Genomic DNA, 22,476 nt, shown 5'->3' with positions numbered 1-22,476 from the left:
AAGCCTGAGGACATCCACAGATAAGCCTTGGCTCTGCTCCAATTGTCCCTTCTGGCTAAGAAAGCGTTATTGGGAATGTCAGTCCCACAAGTCTGTTCTTTCATAAGGGCCACCAAGCACCACCTTCCTGAGAAGGACCATTAATCACCTAATGGTGGCTTTGGGAGATATGGCTCCAACCAAAGACTTCTTTCTTTATCTTTTCAAGGAGAACCTTTGAGCTGTCCTTCTAATGGAGGTCAACTCCTTTTGGTTTTCTTTGATAGAAAGATCATGAAGATTGATACAATTCAGCTCCTCCAAGAATCCTCTGCTCCATTCAATTTAATCAGCTTTTACTAGTATGTTCACTCACTAGACACTGTCAAAGGCCCTAATATTTAGAGGATTAAGAGTTGTGTTACTATTTGTACAAAAATGCCTAGAAATGGTGACTCAACATTCTCCCCTCCTTTTTTCACTACTCTATTCACATTCTGACTCTGTTACCTTGGGAAAATATCCCTATGCCTCAGTTTAACTCATCTGTATAGAGAGGGCTGGAGTAGCTGCCACGGTAGTCCCTTCCTTTCATCACAATATCTCTCCTTCTCAATCACTGCTCAAATGCAACCTGGATGTTTTTAAGCACAATTTTAGAGAAATTGTGTGTTGGGCCCTTGGCCAAAGAACTCATCCCCATATGGCCAACCACTGGTTTGGCTGTAACCTATAAATTCTGAGATGTCTCATTTTTGTTATTCCTCTTGAAGGAAAAATTATTATTTTTTTCTATTATTTGTTCTTTGACACACCCACTCTTCACTATTAAATTATTTATTTTCCAATGAATTCTTTATCTGTTTTCACAGCCCTTTGCTGAGTGTAATTTTTAAATGCATTTTGATCTAAGAAGGATGCATCTAATATTTCTGCCTTCATGCATTCATTTGCTGCATTTTTTCTGTATTTTTTTTTTTTTGTATTAGGTTTTTATGCCCTAGTACATGGTTGTGTAGGCTCTGAGGAGTGAGGCTGGGCATATTCCTGGAGCTGGGACATGGGCTTATTACAGCCTTTAGGCCTCAGATCTGGGCACCCTGAGGATAGGTTCTGGCTGCCAGGTAGGCAGACATTAGAAGAGCAGCCATGTCTGCAAAAAGGAATTCAAGCTGAAGCTGTGGTCCCAGCCAAGTTGGGGACAGAGGAGTGTTGGGAGAAGCTGAGTTTGGTAAAGAGTAGCTGCAGCTCTCCAGCATCCACAGCTGAGGGGCACAGTCACCCCCAAACCCTGCCTCACCTGCACATACTTTTCTATTCTGGGTTTAACTCCCTATGCCAGTGATCAAGGGAACTCCCTATTCTCATATTATATGTGGAACCTAATATTTCTTGGGACTGTCTAGTAACCAGCCCAGACTCAGAGGGCTGCTGGTCTTTTCAGGTAGTCCCTGTAGCTCACAGGTACATGTTTTACCCTGCCCTTTTGTTGTCTCTGCCACTCCACAATTCAATTTGTGGTGTTATTTTATAGTTGTTGGGAGGGGAATGTTGGGAGTTCAGCTGGGTTGCTGCCTCTACTTTGCCATCTTGGCTCCTATCCACCCTAACCATCCATCTATGACTAGATGAAGAAGGGGACACAGGAGGAGGTCACATCTTGGAGAGAGTCTTTCTGGGCACCCTTGGCCATCTCTTCTGCTCCTTACAAACACTCAGTGGACACTTCCTTAGCACAGGGGATAGTAAAAGGCCCTTACTATGGGAGATGGCATTGGGAAGGAGACTCAGTCCATCAGGCTGAGAAAAGAGTCTAGGAAAAATGAGGACCCAAAGAGATCCCTAGAGTTCTGTGGTGCTGGACCCCCTGAGATGACAGATCTGTAGACCTGAGCCTGAACAATTTCCTTCACAAAGTGGTTCTTTTGGCCAGAGGCAGCCAAAAGTTTGCCCAACAGAAGCTGAGCTGGACTCTCCAGCTACTGTCAGCCAGACCAGGAACCAGGAGGCCCAGAGGGAAATCCAGTTTCTGAGATTTATCTATGATTTGGAGCAAGTGGTACCACCTTGGAGCCTCAGTTTTCTCACCTGTAGAGTGGGGATATTTTTCCTGGTCCTACTTCAGGACAACCTGGTACTCATGTAGTATATGTGGTGTCTGCTGCATTGAATGTAAGCTTCTTCAGTAGAATTAATTTAGGGATTGTTTCTTTCTTTGTTTAGATGGCCAACATTTAGCACAGTGCCTGACACATAGGAGGTGTGATGAATGCTTGTCAGTATATTGATTGTCTCTCTCACAAGGTGTGTTGAGGAAAGCACCTTAGAGTACAATAAAGATGGGAGTCATTCACAAATTCTTGGACCCTGAATTTAGGTCTTTTACTTGAACTCAATTCATTGAACTTCTTACAGGTGTCAGGAGTGTGGTGGATAGCTTCACAGAAGAGGGTGAATCTGAATTCAGCCTTTAAGAAAAAGAGAGACTGAGGTGGGGGAGAGAGTCAGAGAGAGACAGACAGAGAAACAGAGACACAGAGAAATAGAGACAGAGAGAAGAAAGGCAGAGAGTGTGAGAGGAAGAGAGACAGAAACAGAGAGAGACAGAGAGATAAAAGAGACAGAGTGCATGTGTGTGTGTGTGTGTGTGTGTGTGTGTGTGTGTGTGTGTGTATGAGAGAGACAGACAGACAGAGACAGACAGAGAGGGAAGAGAGAGACAAAAAGACAGAGATAGAGTGTGTGGGTATGTGAGAGAGAGAGAGGCAGAGACAGAGAAGGAAGAGAAAGACAGAGAGACAGAGAAAGCATGCATGTGAGAGAGAGATGGAGAGAGAGACAGAGAGAAGAGAGAAAGACAGAGAGACAGAGAAAGAGCGAGTGAGAGAGGAGGAGAAGGAACAGGAAGAGAATAAGGAAGAGAGAGTGGTATGAGAAAGGGGGATGGACAATAATCCAGCTTGAATGAAATATAAACTATAGAAAAGAAGGAGCATGAAATGAGATTGAACAGTGAGATTGGAGCCAGATTATGATGGACCTCGGATCCCAGACTCAGGAGTTTCTCCATTACCCCACTGCCTGTGAGAAGCCCCAGGAGGTGTTCTAGGACAGGGGGTCATGATTAGAATGGTGTGTTAGGAAGCGTACATGGGCATCGGTGTAAAGGAAGGACTGGAGAAGTGGGAGAGCCCAGAATCAGGACTGGCCACAAAACTATTGCCATGATCAAGGGGAAAAGAACTAAGGGCATCAAAGTAGAAGATGAGTTTCCTCTAACCAATCTACTATGTGCCAGTCCACTGTACTAAGCACTTTACAAATGTGATCTCATTTGAGACTCTCAAGGACCCTGGGAGGTAGGTGCTATTATGATCCCCATTTTGTAGTTGAGGAAACTGAGGCTGACCACAGTAAAGTGACTTGCCCAGGGTCACATAGCTGATCGATGTATGAGGCCAGACCTTAAATTAGGGTTTTCTGATTTCAGGCCCAGTGCTCTCCTGACTATACCAGTTATCAAAAATAACTCTCAGTTGGAGATTGGGTGGCTGGGAGGTTCTTGGGGCTATAAACAGAATTGGAAATTGACTACAAAGGAACTATAAACTAAGATGCTATATGTATGTATGGGATGACTATGTGTGTGTGTGTGTGTGTGTGTGTGTGTGTGTGTGTGTGTGTGTGATGGTAGCCATATTTATGACTGGAAAGGAAGAAAAATAGGGAAAAAAGAAAGTTACATAAATTTATTATATATTTAAAAGGAATAGCAAATTCAACATGATAAATTTGCACTTCCACGTGCAATCATCTTTCTCTATTCTACTATGATATGAACATGCTTGTGTTATTTCATATAAGTTCAAAATAAAATAATTTTAAAAAAAAGAAAAAGAAAAAAAGAAAAATATGGGGTCAATCTTTGCCACGGCAGAAGTTTCAGGAGCTCTCAGCTCAGAGACAGTATGGGGGTGGAACAACTAGTCAGGGAGAGATTACATGACACCCTTTACTGGCATTGGATGCAGAACAGGAATGTGTTTTACTGTTCTATTTCCCATACACAGTTCTGAGTCACATTGCATGTCTTAGAGAGTGGTTGTTCATCAAGGTGCAGGGACCCAGATTCAAGTTCCAGGGCAGAGAACAGTGGTTGCAGGGGAGCAGGGGTCTTTGCTGAAGAAGGATTCGAGCCAGATCAAGAAACTGACCACCTGTCTTTCAGGATAACATCACCTTGGGAGTACCAAAAACTTGTAGACCCCAGAACTAGCTCTGAAAACAGCAGCATGAAGAAGCCTGAAGCATGGGACTGTGCTTCCCCCACCACCGACCCACCACAATGAGCTGAGCCTAACAAAGAAATAGGCTGGATGTTTTTGTAAAAACTTGTAAAAACTGTTTATATTACTTCATTGTCTATAGTACTTTTTAGCAAAATACAGTTTTCCTGTGTATCCATTTGATCTTTGCTTTGCTTTGTCTGGGATCATGAGCACCAAATCTGCCTTTTATCTATCTATCTATCTATCTATCTATCTATCTATCTATCTATCTATCTATCTATCTATCTATTTATCTATCTATCTATTTATTTATTTGTTTATTTGTTTGCTTATTTATTTATTTATTTTTTAGTGAGGCAATTGGGGTTAAGTGACTTGCCCAGGGTCACACAGCTAGTAAGTGTCAAGTGTCTGAGATCGGATTTGAACTCAGGTACTCCTGACTCCAGGGCCGGTGCTCTATCCACTGCACCACCTAGCTGCCCCCTTTTTATTTATTTATTTATTTATTCATTCATTCATTCATTTATTTATTTATTCGTTTATTTATTCATTCGTTCATTTGTTTATTTATTTGTTTGTTTTTTTTCAAATCTGCCTTTTTTTTAAACTTCGGCTGAAGCATATTAGATTTTGTTCCAGCCCTTTATTTTATTTCTTTCTTTTTGTTTGTTTGTTTGTTTGTTTTGGCAGGGAAATGAAGGTTAAGTGACTTGCCCAGGGTCACACAGCTAGTAAGTATCAAATGTCTGAGGCCACATTTGAACTCAGGTCCTCCTGAATCCAGGGCCATTGCTTTATCCACTGTGCCACCTAGCTGTTCCCCCACCCCCAGCTCTTTATTTTAACTCTGTGTGTGTGTGTGTGTGTGTGTGCTAACTTGGTAAAGGCCAGTACCTTGATGAGGGACACACTGGCTTTCTAGGGGTTTCTCCTGCCATAGCTTGTATATGAGAGTCCAGGGTCACCTTCCTGGCTCAATAAGACATGAAGATCAGCTTCATGAATGGTGTTTTGTCCATGTCCATCTTAACATGGGGTGCCCAGAACTAAACACTGCATTTGTTCCAGGGCTGGCCTGTCCCTCCCAGAGCCCAGAAGGACCCCTGCTTCCCTGGCTTCAGACAGCATACCTCTGTTATTACAACACAGGATCAAGTTAGCTTTTAGTCCAACCAATCCCTGGATTTTTTCCCCACCAACTGTTGTGAGGCCCCATATCCCATCTTTTGTATTCAATGACTCCCACAGCATCACAAGATTTGGAAGAGGGTCACTTAGTCCAACCCAATTTAATCTTTGGAGACCTCCACTGAAGAGAAGCCTTCTATTCCCTAAGGCAACCCATTCCACTTAGGTTAGGGTGGTGAATCAATCGCAACTCCACCTGCACTGTCATGTAACCCACATTTCTTTCATCCTTTGTGGAATGGAAGGTTTCTGGGGATGGGGAGCTCACTAGGTGCATATGGGGACAGCTTGGTTTTAGATGCTCTTCATGACAATAAGGTGCAGGCTGCCCTCTGAGTTATGTACAATGCTTTCTCAGATGGAAGCTTCTGGAACTGACCGATCAATCTCCACTGTCATTTTTTTATACGTAACTGAAAGAAAATCTTGGAATCTCACAGCTGTCAGGGACATCAAAAGGCAGTGGGACCGGGGGCAGCTAGATGGCGCAGTGGTTGAAGCACCGGCCCTGGATTCAGGAGTATACCTGAGTTCAAATCCGGCCTCAGACACTTGACACTTACTGGCTGTGTGACCCTGGGCAAGTCACTTAACCCCCATTGTCCCGCAAAAAAAAAAAAAAGGCAGTGGGACCAACTTATACACAAGAATTAATCCTTTCTACATGTGTTTGGGCAAGCAGACATTCATCCTCTGGCTGACTACCCTAAGGCAATTGGGAACAGACTGTCTCTGAAGACAGCCCATTTCTCAGGGAGTGATTATGTCCCCCCTAAATCTCTTTTCCAGTTCTTTCTCTCTTTTTCTTTTTTTTAATCATAAAAGTATTTTATTATTTTCTAGTTACATGTAGAGATGGCTTTCAACATTTGTTTTTATAAGATTTCAAGTTCCAAATTTTTCTCTGTCCCTCTCTTCCCTCCCACCTCCCCAAGACAGCGAGCAATCTGATACAGGTTATACATGTACAATCAGATTTTTTACAATTCTTTCAACCAATCTCTGAATAATATTGGTTTCCAGTCCCCCAATCACCTTGTTCCCCTTTCTCTGGTCACACTGTAGACAGCTCCATTCCAAAATGTGACACCTAGAACTGAAGACGGTGTTTCCCATTCTGTATCCAGAACATCCCACAAGCTCTGCCACCTCAAAGCCTCAGATCAGTTCCTAGGATTATGGTGTTTCAGCTTTAGAACTGGCAAGCACCTCAGAGATCCTCTGGATTGGTGACTCCTCACCTTCTTCGTCTCCTGGATCACCTGGGCAGTCAGTCTGACGAAGCCTAAGGACTCTTCTCAGAATCCTGGCTTTAAATCCACAAAATAAAACAGAAAGGATTATGATGAAAAGAAAAAAATAAGGAAATATTTTTCCCATCCAGGTTTCTGGACCCCCTGAAACCTAAGAACCCCTGACCTAGGTCAATGCCCTCATTGGTAGAGAATAAAACTGAGACCCCACATTGTGACATCTTTGATGAAACAGAAACAAGCATGGAGCTGAATTGAAACCCAGGCCTCCTGACTCCAAGGTCAACCTTCTTTCCCCTCTCAGAAAAGTGCTGTATGGGGGCGGCTAGGTGGCGCTGCAGTGGACAAAGCACCAGCCCTGGAGTCAGGAGGACCTGAGTTCAAATCCAGCCGCAGACATTTGACACTTACTAGCCGTGTGACCTTGGGCAAGTCACTTAACCCCCATTGCCCCCCAAAAATAAAAAAACAAACAAGAAAAGTGCTCTAGGCTCAGACTTTAATTGCCTGATCCATTGCTAGGGAAGTAGTCGGTGTCAGAGGTAATATTTGATCTCAGGTCTTTCTGTACCTGAATCATCTCTTCTTTCACTATATAGCTGCCTTAAAGCCCCAGGTATATTCAAGGCAGAAGGTGCAGTCAGCTTCTCCTTTATCTCAGAGCTGAAAGAAGCTCCTTCCACCTTTTGGTGCTCTCGTTGGCCAAAGCACCAGCTCTGACCAGCGCAAGGATATCTCCATTTTAGAGAATGGAAAGAACAACAGATGGTGGTCTGAGATTCCCTGGGGAGCTCCCTTATCATGCACAATCCCTGTGCTCTTGATCCAGAACAGTGGGTGGGGCCAAAAAGATGCCCAGGCTATAGGAAGGAATGAGACGGGATGGCCAACAAGAAGGGTGGAGGGCAATGCAAGGAATAAAATCCTCAAGGTTCTGAAGTCATTTAGAGCCACCAGCAGCAGGAGAAGGGAGAGAATCCCACCAGCTCAGAGACCTCTTTGAGGAGATAACACAGCAGCCCAGAACCAAAACCTAGGAGCCGATATTGCAATATGAAACCTTCTTGTCTCAGGGCATCACTGTAGAAATTGGGGGGGGGGTGGAGTAAGTTCTTCCTAGGTGTCCTCTTTCCCTCCATCCTGGCTGGTTCTTACACCACTCCTCTTTAGGTTTAATGCTGGTCATATCTATTAGCTTATGTGGGCCTCAATTTCCTCATCTGTAAATTGAGGGCATTTGATTCAGTAATCAAAGGTTCTGTTCAGGTCAGAGATCTGATATCCATCCTCACCCACAACACTTCATTGATTCATTTTTCCCTTAAATATCTTCCCTTTCACACTGACAGGTCCTCTCTGAATCAAGTCCATGGAGGGAGTTTAAAATATGTTAAAGGCCAATCTCTCAGATCCTCTGTAGAGACTGGGACTGACAGACTGATGTGCAGGCGCATGAATCCCTTTCAAACATACCCCACTGAGCCCCAGAAGACCCTGGGGCAGGATTAGTAGCCCCTGCCCTTCCCTTGGGGACAGCTCAGTGACCTTAGCCTATCAGGTCAAGGGGACCCTGCTGACCTCTGCCTCTTCCCTCCCCTCTCAGCCTCCATCCTCAGTTGCTGGATCCAGCTGACATCCATTTATGTTTTATGGGAGAGTTCATCCCATTCACATTCACAATTATGATCACTAATTGTGTATTTCCCTCTATCCTATTTTTCCAGTTGTTAATACTTTTTTTCATCTTCCCCCCTGTTCCTTCTCAGCAGTATTTTATTTCTGACCACCACCTCCCTTTCTTTTATCAGCCCCACCTCCCTTTCATTTCCCCTTTTACCTTCTACTTTTGCATTTCTATCAGCCCCACCACACTTTCCTTTCCTTCTTTCCTTCCTACTTTTGCTCTCTCTTCTATTAGCACCCCACCCTTTTCTTTCCCCTTTCCCCTCTTACTTCCATATAAGGTAAGATAAATTTCTATACCCAACTGAGTGTGTATCATATTCCCTCTTTGAGTCAAATTAAATGAGAGTAAGGTTAAATGTTCCAGTAGACATCTGCTCAAGGTGCTCCTGTCACTGTTGTACCAAGTCCTCTCTATGGGGATAGTGGGCAGCAAAGTCACCTTGGATATCTGGAGGTTCTCAGAGCAGGCTCTCAGCTACACTTGGTAAAGAAAATCATTAGACTCTTCCAACCCCATCATTGTCTATAGCATTCTCACTGGAGAGCAGACACCAGCAAATACCCAGAAGGTAATGTCTAGTAGCTTTCTGTTCATCCCTGACCTCACCCTCAGTGACACTGATGACTACATGGTATTGATTGTTGATTTCAGTATGAGTGGGACATACAAGGGCAATCATCAGCATCAGTGCTGCTCTTCCCATGGGCCATGTGTTACTCCAGTACCCTCATTCTCGCTCTGCTGAGAGCCCTCTCCTAAACTCCTTACCCAGGGAGGAAGGACAATGCAGAACCAGACAGCTGGCAGCACCAGGAGCTGTGCAGGGGGACTGGCCCCAGGGAACATCTGCAGGGCCAGGTCAGGCAGGTTAAAGATGGGTTAACAAGAGCAGCTCTGCCTCACTTTTTTTTTTTTTTTTTTTTTTTTGCCAGGCAGGGTCACACAGCTAGTAAGGGTCAAGTGTCTGAGGCCAAATTTGAACTCAGGTCTTCCTGAATCTAGGGCTGGTGCTTTATCTACTGTGCCACCTAGCTGCCTTCTGCCTCACATTTGACCAGACATCCTGGGCAATCATAGCTTTGTCCCTAAGGCCTACATCCCAATAAGTGTGTGTGGGGGTGGGGGTGAGGGGGAGGCCTGAACTTAGAGCCTCTCAGAGGCTCCTAATTAACTCTAGGAAGTCTGAGGCAAGAGGGACAAAGAAGGGTGTCGGAGGAGGGGTGTCAATTTGACACACTCATTTTCTCTTATAATGTCCAAGCCCCAAGCCTAGATTTAGTTCTTTGTATAGGCTGTAAGTCCAGGAATCCTTAAGAAATAAAGGTGGTTGGAAGGGACCATCAGGATTTAGGGGATAACTTCCTTTTTTCTCCCAGTTTTCCTAGGCCAAATTGTGAAATGATGAGGAGCCCCTGAGGTCTCAGAATGGCACCTGGCCCCCTCCAGTGGTACCTGAGGCAGACAGTCTGTTCCTGAAATTCACCTGCCCCAAGATACTTAAAAGTCCATGGGAGGGTGCCTTGTTGGGAGAGGGGACAGTCGCTGACCCTCCCTTTCCAGCTGGGCCCAGTAGAGCTCAAGTCCAGACTACCCACTCCCCAAGAATCAGATGCCTGACACCTTGGTACCTGGGACCTTTTGGATGCCTGTTCATCCTGAGGCTCCCAGGGCTGAGAGCAGGACCCCAGAGGGAGGACACATACATTACCTCCATTTTCTAGAGGAAAGGCCAAGAGAGAGGGGCCCAGGCTTCCCTGAAAGACAAATTGGGACAGAGTGGCCCAGCTCCTGCTGAGGTCTCAGCTGGACAAGGAGAAGACAAATTCCATGTGGGGAGCAAAGGGGTCACTTGGGGCTCCAGATGTGGGCAACTTTCCCAACCAGGAGAGCTTTCTATTGGGGAAATGGGTTAATGAGACCCCCCACTTATATGGGGCCTAAAGGTGTGCAAAGTGCTCAATGTGACATATTCCATTTGATTCTCATAAAGACCCTGTGATATAGGCACTAATTCTTTGTAAATGACAAAAATGAGACTGAGAGAGATTAAGTGACTTGGCCAGAGTCACACAGCTAGTCAGTAGCTGGGACAGAATTTCATTTCAGAACTTTCTGAACCCTATATCCAACATTGTCTACTGCATGCCTTAGATGGCTCTTACCACAGAGGATTAGCTTAGGAGATATGACACCCCCTCTTCCCCTCCAGCAGTGGGAGTCTTCAAGCACAGACTAGATGAACCCTTGCCAGGGAGGTTCAAGTGGGGATCCTAATCAGGCCTGAGTTGGACAAGATGACCACTGAGGCCCAGAAGCGAAAAATCCCAGAGCCCTCTGGGAGATTTTGGGCTCTGAGGATTTGTGGTCTGTGGGGGATGGGTGGTTTCTTCCAGGGGGGCCATTCTGGAAATTGTGCTAGGCGTCTCTCTGTGGCAGGATGCATTCAATGTTGCAATGTTCCGGCACACTTGACTTTCGTTACAAAGTTGTTCAGATCAAGCCACACCTGACAGAATTTACCCACTGCCACCTGGATATCCCTCAGTCTGGCTAGTACTGCATGACTGGTGGTCACCTGTAACTTTTACCTGAACTCAAACAGAGCTAAGGATGTTTTAGCCTGGCCTTATAATCGTGTCCCTGATTTTTCTTTTATAGCAGATCTCTATAATCTCAGCAAGTTGTCAGTGGAAGAAATGAGCACAATGCAAGTATGTAAGATCTTATTGTTTTCAGTTTAAATATATAGTTACTTGATATGCTAAACAACTAAGTATATTAATACCCAGGTTTGCTATCTGCCTGCTAATGTTTACATGGCATTATAAGGTTTTATATACATATATATGTGGTTAAATTAATTGAGGTTTAGAAGAAAGTGAAATTCCTTCCAATTCTGATAAGAGGGAAGATGGTAACTTGGAAACACAGTTAAGCATTTCAGGTTTTATCATAAGTCTGCCCAGTCAGATCTCTGTTATGCACTGCCAAGGGCAACTCCATAGCACAAGGAAGTCACCATTCAGACCTTGCTGCTAGATTAGTTGCTAAATCCATTCACTGGTTCACTCTAGCCCTGGTTCCCTTGCACCCTATTGTGCCTCAAAGATACCTCCCCTTCCTATATCAAGGAGATGATAAGTATTTAGTGTTAACTACCACCACTTAAACCCATATGTTATCTTCCTGGGATATTTTTCTTTGGTGGCTCTGGAAAACTGCTGCCTTTACTATTTCTTTTGTTGGATAACTTGAACATGAAGCTATGCTTACAAATTTAACGCTAGTAATGGAACATATTTCTAATTCCATATTTTTAAGGTTATAAGAATTGGAAGAGTCCTCAAACTCTCTGGTAAATGTGGTCCTAAATGAAGACAGTCTATATGGTTCAGAATACCTCCTGAAGGTTGAGCTCCTGTACAAAGGTTACCTGGATGACTGAAACTGTTCACAATTGTTTACTTCATTTGGTTTTTCATGGATCTCTTGTATTTTTTCTGTATTAGGGTCCCTGTTGCCCCTTGGTTTGCTAATCATTTGTGTTTTATGTTGTGGTCCTTGCATTTGTAACTCTAGCTCCTAGCTCTCTCTCAATTCATAGACCACCTCTCCCCATGGGCCCCTATGTTGCCCCCACTCAGCAGGAAGCAGTAATATGGAAGAGATGATCTTTGTCTTTTTTCCAGGAGTATATGAAAAGGTGAATCATGTAGGAGGCAAAAAAAGGGGTTAACAGAAAAGTTCAAGACCTGAGCTCTAATTTATATGTGAGCTCTAAGGGGGATTCAGACCCCAGTTAATGGATAACTTAAGATGTGAGTCTTCATTAATACAAGTCAGGGCCTAGGTTCTTGTTGCCCACATCAATCACCACCCATAACAAGTACATAAAGAGGAAGGTCATAGAGACCTTAACCATAACAATGATACAGAGACAGGGTATAGAAATTCTAATTGATAAATGAAAATATTTTGAAACTAGGCATGGAAATGAAAAGGTGGCATGTGAAGAAAAGGCCAAATTTGTCCCCAGATTCACTTTATGACAAGTAAACCCCCAAAACACACCTGCATGGAAAAAGGTACCTGCCTCAGGAGTTGGCTCAAGACTCCAGGAATTCCAAATTAGGATAAGTCCTCCCCTGTACCTCCCTAAGGTAGAGATTATTATAATGTGATTGATAATCAACTTATCCATGATATAAATATAACTGTTTTCTCTTTCCCTATTTGAGAGACACCTCCATGGTGCCCTCCCTATGGTCACTCACAGTATTTCAATAAAATTTGGGAAACTGGGTCACTGAGTCTTGTAATTCTTTTGGGATGATTCAGGATCAATTTGATCAATTAAAACCATCCCACATCAGGTCAAACAACAAATCAGAAACAATAATTTCATATAAGAATGACAATAACGAGGCAACATATCAGAATTTATGGGATGCAGCCAAAGTAGTTCTAAGGGAAATTCCATATTTTTAAATGCTTATGTGAATAAAATAGAAAAAGAGGAGAATAATGAATTGGGCATGCAACTAAAAAAGCTAGAAAAAAGAACAAATTAAAAATCCCCAATTAAATACCAAATTAGAAATTCTGAAAATAAAAGGAGAGATTAATAAAATTGAACATAAGAAAACTATAGGTTTTTTTGTTTGTTTTTTTTGCAGGGCAATGAGGGTTAAGTGACTTCACCAGGGTCACACAGCTAATAAATGTCAAGTGTCTGAGGCCAGATTTGAACTCAGGTCCTCCTGAATTCAAGGCCAGTTCTTTATCCACTGTGCCACCTAGCTGTCTCCAGAAAACTATGGAATTAATAAATAAAACTAACAGCTATTTTTATGAAAACCAGCAAAATATATAAAACTTTGGTTAATTTGGGAGACAGCTAGGGGGCACAGTGGATAGAGCACCAGCACTGGAGTCAGGAGTACCTGAGTTCAAATCTGGACTCAGATACTTAACACTTACTAGTTATGTGACCCTGGGCAAGTCACTTAACCCCAATTGCCTCACTTTAAAAAAACAAAAAACTTTGGTTAATTTGATTAAAAAAGAAAGAAGAAAACCAAATTATCAGTATAAGAAATGAAAAGGGTGAATTCACCACCAATGAAGAGGAGATTAACACAATAATTAGGAGTTATTTTGCCCAAATATATGCCAATAAATTTGACCATGTAAATGAGTTGGATGAATATATAAAAAATATAAATTACTGAGATTAACAGAAGAGGAAATAAAATCTGTAAATAAACCCATTTTAGAAAAAGAAATTAAAGAAGCCATCAATGAACTCCCTAAGAAAAAATTTCCAGGGCCACATAGGTTTCCAAGTGAATTCTACCAAACATTTAAAGAACATTTAATTCCAACACTATGCAAACTATTTAGAAAAATAAGTGAAGTAAAATTCCTTTTATGAGACAAATACGATGCTGATACCTAAACCAGGAAGAGCAAAACAGGGAAAGAAAATTATAGACTAATTTCCCTAATGAATATTGATGCAAAAATTCTAAATAGAATATTAGCAGAGAGATTATAGCAATTTATCACAAGGATAATACACTTTGATCAGTGGGATTTATACTGGGAATGCAGGGCCAGTTCTTTATTAGGAAAATTATCAACATAATTGACCACATCAACAATAAAACTAACCTAAATCACATGATTATCTCCATAGATGCAGAGAAAGCTTTTGACAAAATATAGCACCCATTCCTATTAAAAACACCAGAGAGCATAGGAATTAATAGAGCTTTCTTTAAGATGATAAGTAGTATCTGTCTAAAACTATCAGCAAGCATTATATTTAATGGAGATAAGTTAGAAGCATTCCCAATAAGATCAAGGGTGAAAAAAGGATGTCCATTATCACCACTATAATTCAATGTTGTACTAGAAATGTTAGCCTTAGCAATAAGAGAAAAGGAATTTGAAGGCAAGGAAGAAACAAAACTATCACTCTCTGAAGATGATGTGATGGTATACTTAGAGAACCATAAAGAATCAACTAAAAAACTACTTGAAACAATAACTTTAGCAAGGTTTCAGGATGTAAAATAAACCCACATAAATCATCAGCATTTCTTTATATGACCAACAAATCCCAGAAGCAAGAGATAGAAAGATAAATTTCTTTAAAGATATCTATAGACAATAGAAAATATTTGGGAGTCTACCTGCCAAGGCAATCCCAGGAACTATATGAACACAATTACAAAATACTTTTCATACAAATAAAATCAGATCTAAACAAATGGAAAAACATAAATTAATTGCTCATGTGTAGGGCATGCTAATACTTAAAAAATGACAATTCTACCCAAATTAATTTACTTATTCAGTGGAATGCCAATTAAACTACCAAAATTATTGCATAGAGATAGAAAAAATAACAAAATTCATCTGAAAAACAAAAGGTCAAGAATATCAAGGGAATTAACGAAAAAAATGCAAAGGAAGGTGGCTTAGCTGTACCAGATATAAAACTATATTATAAAGTGGCAACTATCACAACCATTTAGCATTGGCTAAGAAATAGAATAGTGAATCAGTGGAATTGATTAGGCACATAAAACGCAGTAGGAAGTGAATATAGCAATCTCCCGTTTGATAAACCAAAGACTCTATCTTCCAGCATAAGAATTCACTACTTGACAAAAACTGCTAGGAAAACTAGAAAATAATATGGCAAAAACTAGGCAAAAACCAATATTTTACACCATATATCAATGTAAAGTCAAAATGGGTACATGATCTAGACATAAAGGATGATATCCTAGGCAAATTAGAAAAAGAAGGAATAAAAAAACTTAAAAAAAAAAAAGAAAAGGAAGGAATAGTTTACTTGTTAGATCCATACAGAAGGGAAACATTTGTGACCCAAGATGAGATAGAGACCATTATGAAATGCAAAATGGATCATTTTGATTACATTAAATTAAAAAGGTTTTGCATAAACAAAGCCAACGCAACCAAGATTAGAAGGGAAGCAGAAAGCTGGGAAACAATTCTTGCATCCAGTGTTTCTCATAAAGGCCTTATATCTAAAATATATAGATAATTGAATCAAATATATAAAAAATATGTCATTCCCCAATTGATAAATTCTCAAAGGATATGAACAGGCAGTTTTCAAATGAAGAAATTAAAGCTATCTAAAACAATATGAAAAAATATTCTCAATCACTACTGATTAGAGAAATGCAAAGTAAAACTACTCTGAGGTAACACTTCACACCTATCTGATTGGCTAATATGACACACACAAAAAGGAACTTGGTAAATATTGGAGAAGATGTGGAAAAAAATGGAACATTAATGCATTGTTGGAGTTGTGAACTGATCCAACCATTCTGGAAAGCAATTTGGAACCATGCTCAAAAGGTTATAAAACTGTGCATACCCTTTGACCCAGAAATACCATGATTATTTCTTTTTTTATTGTTTTTTTGTTTTTCTTCTTTCAACAAACATTTATTTTATTTTCCATTTACATGTAAGGGTAGTTTTCAACATTCATTTTCATAAGATTTAGAGTTCCAAATCTTTCTCCCTCCCTCCCTCCCTTTCCTTCCCCCTCCACAAGATCACAATCAGGTTATATATGTACAATCCACAAATGTTCTTTTTATCAGTTCTTTCTATAGCAGTGCATAGTATGCTTCCTCATTAATTCCTTGGGAATGTCTTGGATCATTGTACTGCTGAGAGTAATTAAGTCATTCACAATTACTCATTGAACAATACTGCTGTCACTACACACAATGTCCTCTCAGCTCTGCTCACTTCACCATACATCAATGTTCATTAGTCTTTCAAAGTTTTCCAGGGATCATCCTGTTTGTCATTTCCTGTAGCACAAGTCCATTCCACTACAATCATATAACACAGCTTTTTCCATCATTCCTCAATTGATGGACATTCCCTTGATTCTCAATTCTTAGCCTCCACCAAGAGTTGCTATAAATATTTTTTGTACAATTTTTCCCCCTTTTCTCTTTTTCATGATTACTATTGTTAACTGTTTCCCTTCCATCCTATTCCCTTCCCCATGATATTTATTCTATTATCCATCTTCTTTCATCCTATCACTCTTCAAAAGGGATTTGCTTCTGTCTGTCCCCTCCCCCACTCTGCCCTTCCTTCTTTTGCCCCTCTCTCTTTATCCCCTTCCCCTCCTATTTTCCTGCAGGGTTATAGAGATTACTCCACCCAATTGATTGTGTACATTATTCCCTCCTTGAGTCAATTCTAATGAGATTGAGGTCTTTGAGCCAATTTTAATGAGTGTTAAGGCTCATTTACTGCCCAGATTAAATAGATTACTCCACCTAGTTGGGTGTGTGTGTGTTAGTCCCTCCTTGAGGCAGCTCTGATGAGTTTAAGATCTTTGAGCCTTTTCTGATGAGTGTAAAATTCATTTACTGTCCTGCTCCTCTCCCATCTCTTCCCCTATTCCCTAACCCTTTTCCTGTTACTTTTATGTAGGATTTTGCTTCTGCCCTTCCCCCTCCCCCAATGAATTCCATTCACCCCTTAATTTAACCCTAAAGATATTATCATCTAGCTAAGTGACACAGTGGACAAATCATCACCCCTGGATCCAGGGGGATCCCAGACAAAACCTGGCCTCAGACACAAGACAGTCACCTACTGTACGACCCCATGTATACCCCCCAGCTCCAATTTTTTATGGTTCTCTACGGTCTTGTATTTGAAAGTCAAATTTGCCATTCAGTTCAGGTCTTTTCATCACAAATATCTGAAAGTCTTCTTTTTCATTAAAGTCCCATTTTTTCTGCTGAAAGATAATGCTGAGTTTTGCTGGGTAGGTGATTTTTGGTTGTAATCCCATTTCCTTTGCCCTTTGGAATATCATATTCCATGCCCTCCGGTCCTTTAATGTAGAAGCTGCTAGATCTTGTGTTATCCTGACTGGGGATCCACAGTACTTGAATTCTTTCTTTTTGGCAGTTTGCAATATTTTCTCCTTGACCTGAGAGCTCTGGAATTTGGCTATAATATTCCTAGGAGTTTTCTTTTTGGGATCTCTTTCTGGAGGTGATCGGTGCATTCTTTCAATTTCTATTTTAGCTTCTTCTTCTAGCATTTCAGGGCAATTTCCCCTGAGAATATTTTGGAAGATGGTGTCTAAGATCTTTCCTTGATCATGGTTTCAAGTAGACCAATAATTTTCAAATTATCTCTCCTGGACCTATTTTCCAGGTCGGCAGTTTTTCCCAGAAGATATTTCCCATTCCCCTCTATTTTTTTATTCATTTGGATTTGCTTTATTGTGTCTTGGTTTTTCATAAAGTCACTGGCTTCCATTTGTTCAATCCTAATTCTTAGGCAATTATTTTCATCAGAGAGCTTTTGTACCTCCTTTTCCATTTGACTTTTCAAGCTGTTGACTTTTTTCTCATGTCTTTCCTGCATCCCCCTCATTTCTCTTTCCATTTTTTCCTCTACCTCTCTAATTTTATCTTCAAAGTCCTTTTTTAGCACCTCTATGGCTTGAGACCAATTCGTATTTTTCTTGGAAACTTTAGATATAGGGGCCCTGATGTTGACATCTTCTTCTGAGGGTGCCCTTTGGTCTTCCTTGTTACTGAAGAAACTTTCTATGGTCCTCACCTTTTTCTGTCAGCTTATCTTGCCTTTCTTTTACTAGACTTTTAGCTCCTTAAAGTGGGGCACTGTTTCCAGGCTGCAGTATCCCAAGCTTAAGAAGTCCCAGGTGGTATGATTTAAGGAGGATCAGGTTCATCACCTGCCTGGCCTGTTTCCTGGTCCTAGATGACCCCAGACCAACGTGCCAATCTAGCCAAACTAGCTTTGTGTGTTGTGGTTGTTAGCTCTGACAAGCCTGTGCCCCTCCCCCACCTGGGCCACTTCTACTCGAGCCTACCACCTGGTTCTCAGTAGCGTGCAAAATCCAAGTTCTGCATTAGCACCAGCATAGACCCCTGTAGTCTCTCCCCTGCCCAGGGCTCAGCCCACTCACCAGACTGTGAGCTTAGTTCCAGACAACACTGGTGCTTCAGCTGATTCAGAGGCTCTGGGGGATCTCCTTTTCTGGTGAGGACTTCCCGAGACTGGATCTGTGTCAGGGTGACTGTGGGGTTGGGCCCAACTCCTGAATCAGCACAGCAGCTTCCTCCTGCTGACCTGCCAAGCCATTCTTCATTAGAAGATGATTTCAGCACATTCTTCTGTGAGTTTTGTTGCTCTGGGCATTTTCCTATGACCTTATTTGGATGTTTTTTGGAGTGATCCTGTCATGAATTCAGGAGCTCACTGACTCTCCTCTGCCATCTTGGCTCTGCCCCGGAAGTCACCATGATTATTTCTATATCTCAAAGGGATCATAAAAAAGGGAAAGGGACCCACATATGCAAAAATATTTGTAGCTGCTCTTTTTGTGTTGGCAAAGAATTGGAAATTGAGAGAATTCCCATCAATTGGGAAATGGATAAACAAGTTGTGGCATATGAATGTAATGGAATACTATTGTGATATAAGAAATGATGAACAGGCATGTTTAAGAAAAATCTGGAAAGATTTACATGAATTGATGCTGAGTGAAATGAGTAGAACCAAGAGAACATTGTACACAGTAACAACAACAATGTGTGATGATCAACTGTGATAGACTTAGCTTTCCTCAGCAATGCAGTGATCTAAGATGATGCCAAAGACTCCTCCCCACATGCAGAAAAAGTACTATGGAGTCCGAATACTTATTGAAACATACTATTTTCACTTTTGTTATTGCTTCAATGTTGTTGTAATTGTTTATTCTTTCTTGTCTTTGTTTTCCTCTTGTTCTGATCCTTCTTTCACAACATGACTAATGTAGAAACATGTTTAGCATGATTGTAATGTGTAACCTAAAAAAAGAAAACAATGTTTACATGTAATTGGAAAAAATAAAATAAAATACTATTAAATTAATTTTTTTTTTTTGGTGGGGCAATGAGGGTTAAGTGACTTGCCCAGGGTCACACAGCTAGTGTCACGTGTCTGAGGCTGGATTTGAACTCAGGTTTTCCTGAATCCAAGGCCAGTGCTTTATACACTGTGCCATCTAGCTGCCCCTAATTTTTTTTTGTGGGACAATGGGGGTTAAGTGACTTGCCCAGGGTCACACAGCTAGTAAGTGTCAAGTGTCTGAGGCCAGATTTGAACTCAGGTACTCCTGAATCCAGGGCCGGTGCTTTATCCACTGCACCACCTAGCTGCCCCACTAAATTATTTTTTAAAAAGGTCTCACCCAGTAACTCAGGTCAGTGTTTCCAGGTTTATTACACATTATTGAAGTTCATGCAATAAATGGTTCCACCTAATTAGCCTCTTTCTTTTTCCTAGTATGTCACATTCCATCTCCCATCCCTGCCTTTGCTCAGGTTATGTCCCATGCCTGGCAGGCTCCCCTTTTCATCCTCACCTCCATATAATCCTGCCAAGTTTAGCTCAAGTGCCAAACCCTACAACAGTCCCATCTTTCCTATTACTAGTGTTCTTCCATTGAACAACTTTTTGTGTATGTTTTCTTTGATTGTCTATTTACTCTTTCCTCCAAATAAGAGAGAATTAGCTCCATGACTACCAGAACTGTTTCATTCTTCCCTGTTTATCTCATGAAAAAGTGAATTAATGAATGAATGGGAAAACATTTAGTAAGTTCTTACTGTATAACCTGAAATTTTCTGAGTGAGGGATTCAAATATCTATAAAAGTGGTCCTTGTCCACAATGAGCTTACATTCTAATTGAGGGAAATTCCACATATGGGGAAATGGCGGTCACAGTGGGACATGCGATGATTAAAAAGTTCAAGAGAAATAATTTCTAGGTAATTTAGTCATTTCATTAATAAAGCATGCAGATTCCTAACAAAAAGGTCGTCATTTGGTGGTATCTTTCAGGCCAAATACCCTTAATGGTGGGGTCACAGAAGAAGTCCTTTGAAGAGGAGGTGTTCCTGAGGGATGCCTAATCACCTCTGATTGATTAATCAAATGAGAGGTGGGCGATCTTGGGGTACATGACTTAGGTTCTCAAATCTTCATCAAAGAGATATTAATTTCCACATCACCTGTCTTGATAATAGGGAGAATAAGCATTTTCATAGGGCCTATCTGAGCAAACACAATGAGCGGGAATATACCCATTGGCCTAAACTTAGAATTTCTTTTACTGTCTGATTAGATCTGTGAGAAAATAATTACTAATAATGGATTTCTAGGAGAAGTCCAGAAGCTGCTCTCCCCCTCCCCAGACTGGGAAAAGCCTGCAGCTAAACAAAAGGAATGCAGGTTGATATTCCTGACTTCCCAGAAGAAGGTATCACTTTGGCTACCCCCCAAGTCTTGTCAATCAATGGAATTCAATGGTACTGGCCAATTGGCTTGAATCAATGTGTGGTGACCCACCTCTACCTGAGAGAGGATAAAAATTCCTGGAGAGAGGGGGGAAGTCACTCTATTTTGTCATGGTTGTCCCTGATACTGCTTCTCTTACCCCAGTGCTGGCTATTCTCAGCACCCCCGTCCCCCTTTCTAGGACTCCGTTCTGGGTGTACACATGGTCAAATGAATAACAAATGCTTGCTGCCACAACTGGCACAATATTAGAAACCCTAGTTAACTTCCCCAATAACTTAGAACAGAGACAGGCTTCCCCCAGTATTTCAGATGACACAAATCTTAGCCTGGGTAAAGCTCTGAAAGAGATTCCCCATACTGGTTGATTTCTGGATGAGAAAGTACAAAAAGGGAAAAGCCTTGCTCTTCATATAGTACTTATTAAACACAAGAAAGAAAAATCCATTTCTTCCGGAAAGTTACAGGGATGGTAAGTGGAGTCAGGGGCCAAGAGGTTATTGATTGGGTTAAGGTCCCAGAACTGGGAAGCAGGAAAGAATAGAAGCAAGGTCGAGGATCTCATGGTAGGAATTCCAGTTTTGAGAGCGTTAAGCCAAGGAGAGCTTAGTTTATGGATAAGGTGTCATGACCTGGTGAGGGGTAGTCTGGGAGGTGCTGACTCATGGTTGGAGTCCCGGCCTGGGGGTTGTGAAAAGCTGCTAAGGCAATCATTCAGGGAAGTGAAGTTTTCACATAAGGAGGAAAAGGTGAAGTCCTTCCTGGGCTTATGGCACAATATTTGGTTCCCTATAGGTCCTAAATTAATTCTTGTTCAATCGATGAATAAGTGTCTCTGAAAGTGGAATGGATTACCTTGGGGGCCCTCATCTCTTTGGGGGCCTTCAAGTGTAGGCTTGATGATTATTTGTCACATGAGGCATAGAGGGGTTTGGTCTTCCTTGTTTGGATTTAACTAGGTGTTCTCTGAGATCCCTTCTAACTCTGAGTATCCATGACTGTGAGGTTTCTTTGTTTTGTTTTTGCTTGTTTTTTTTTTTTTTTTTATGGGGCAATGAGGGTTAAATGACTTGCCCAGGGTCACACAGCTAGTAAGTGTTAAGTGTCTGAGGTCAAATCTGAACTCAGGTCTTCCTGATCTAGGGCCGGTGCTTTATCCACTGCACCACCTAGCTGCCCCTGAGCTTTCTACAATATCTTCTGGTTGTGACATGTTATGGCCTAAAATCCCTCCCAGCTTTGATATTCTCTAATCTATGATTTCTCTCAGATCTGATTTTCTCTGTCGTCAGGTCCTTTTGACCTCTAACTTCTTAGGTGTCTCTGACTGGCTGATGATTTCCCTTCCCCAAAGCCTGTGCTCCTCACCTACCTTATTTGCCAGCCCATCTGAGAGTCCCTACTAGGTATGTGCACAGAAGGCCCAGGTCTCACACAGAGACTGAGAGAGAGATGCAAAATTGCAAGATTGGGGTGGACTTTTTGTTGCTGAGCCACGATGGAAGGAAGGAAAAAAGGGGGTAGAGAAAAGAAATCTCCTGGCCTTCCCTTCTCTTCTAGGATATCAGAGATAATTTCTTCCTTCATTCATAGATGCTGCACATCTCCAGACTGGATGTTCGTGACAAGTTTGTTCCTTGGAAAATCCATCAATTCCGTGAAAGAGGAAGG

This window comes from Dromiciops gliroides, chromosome 3, assembly GCF_019393635.1.
Source record: "Dromiciops gliroides isolate mDroGli1 chromosome 3, mDroGli1.pri, whole genome shotgun sequence".
In the NCBI taxonomy this organism is placed as follows: domain Eukaryota; kingdom Metazoa; phylum Chordata; class Mammalia; order Microbiotheria; family Microbiotheriidae; genus Dromiciops; species Dromiciops gliroides.
The sequence above is the reverse complement of the archived record's forward strand: the minus strand, read 5'-3'. Positions refer to the sequence as shown.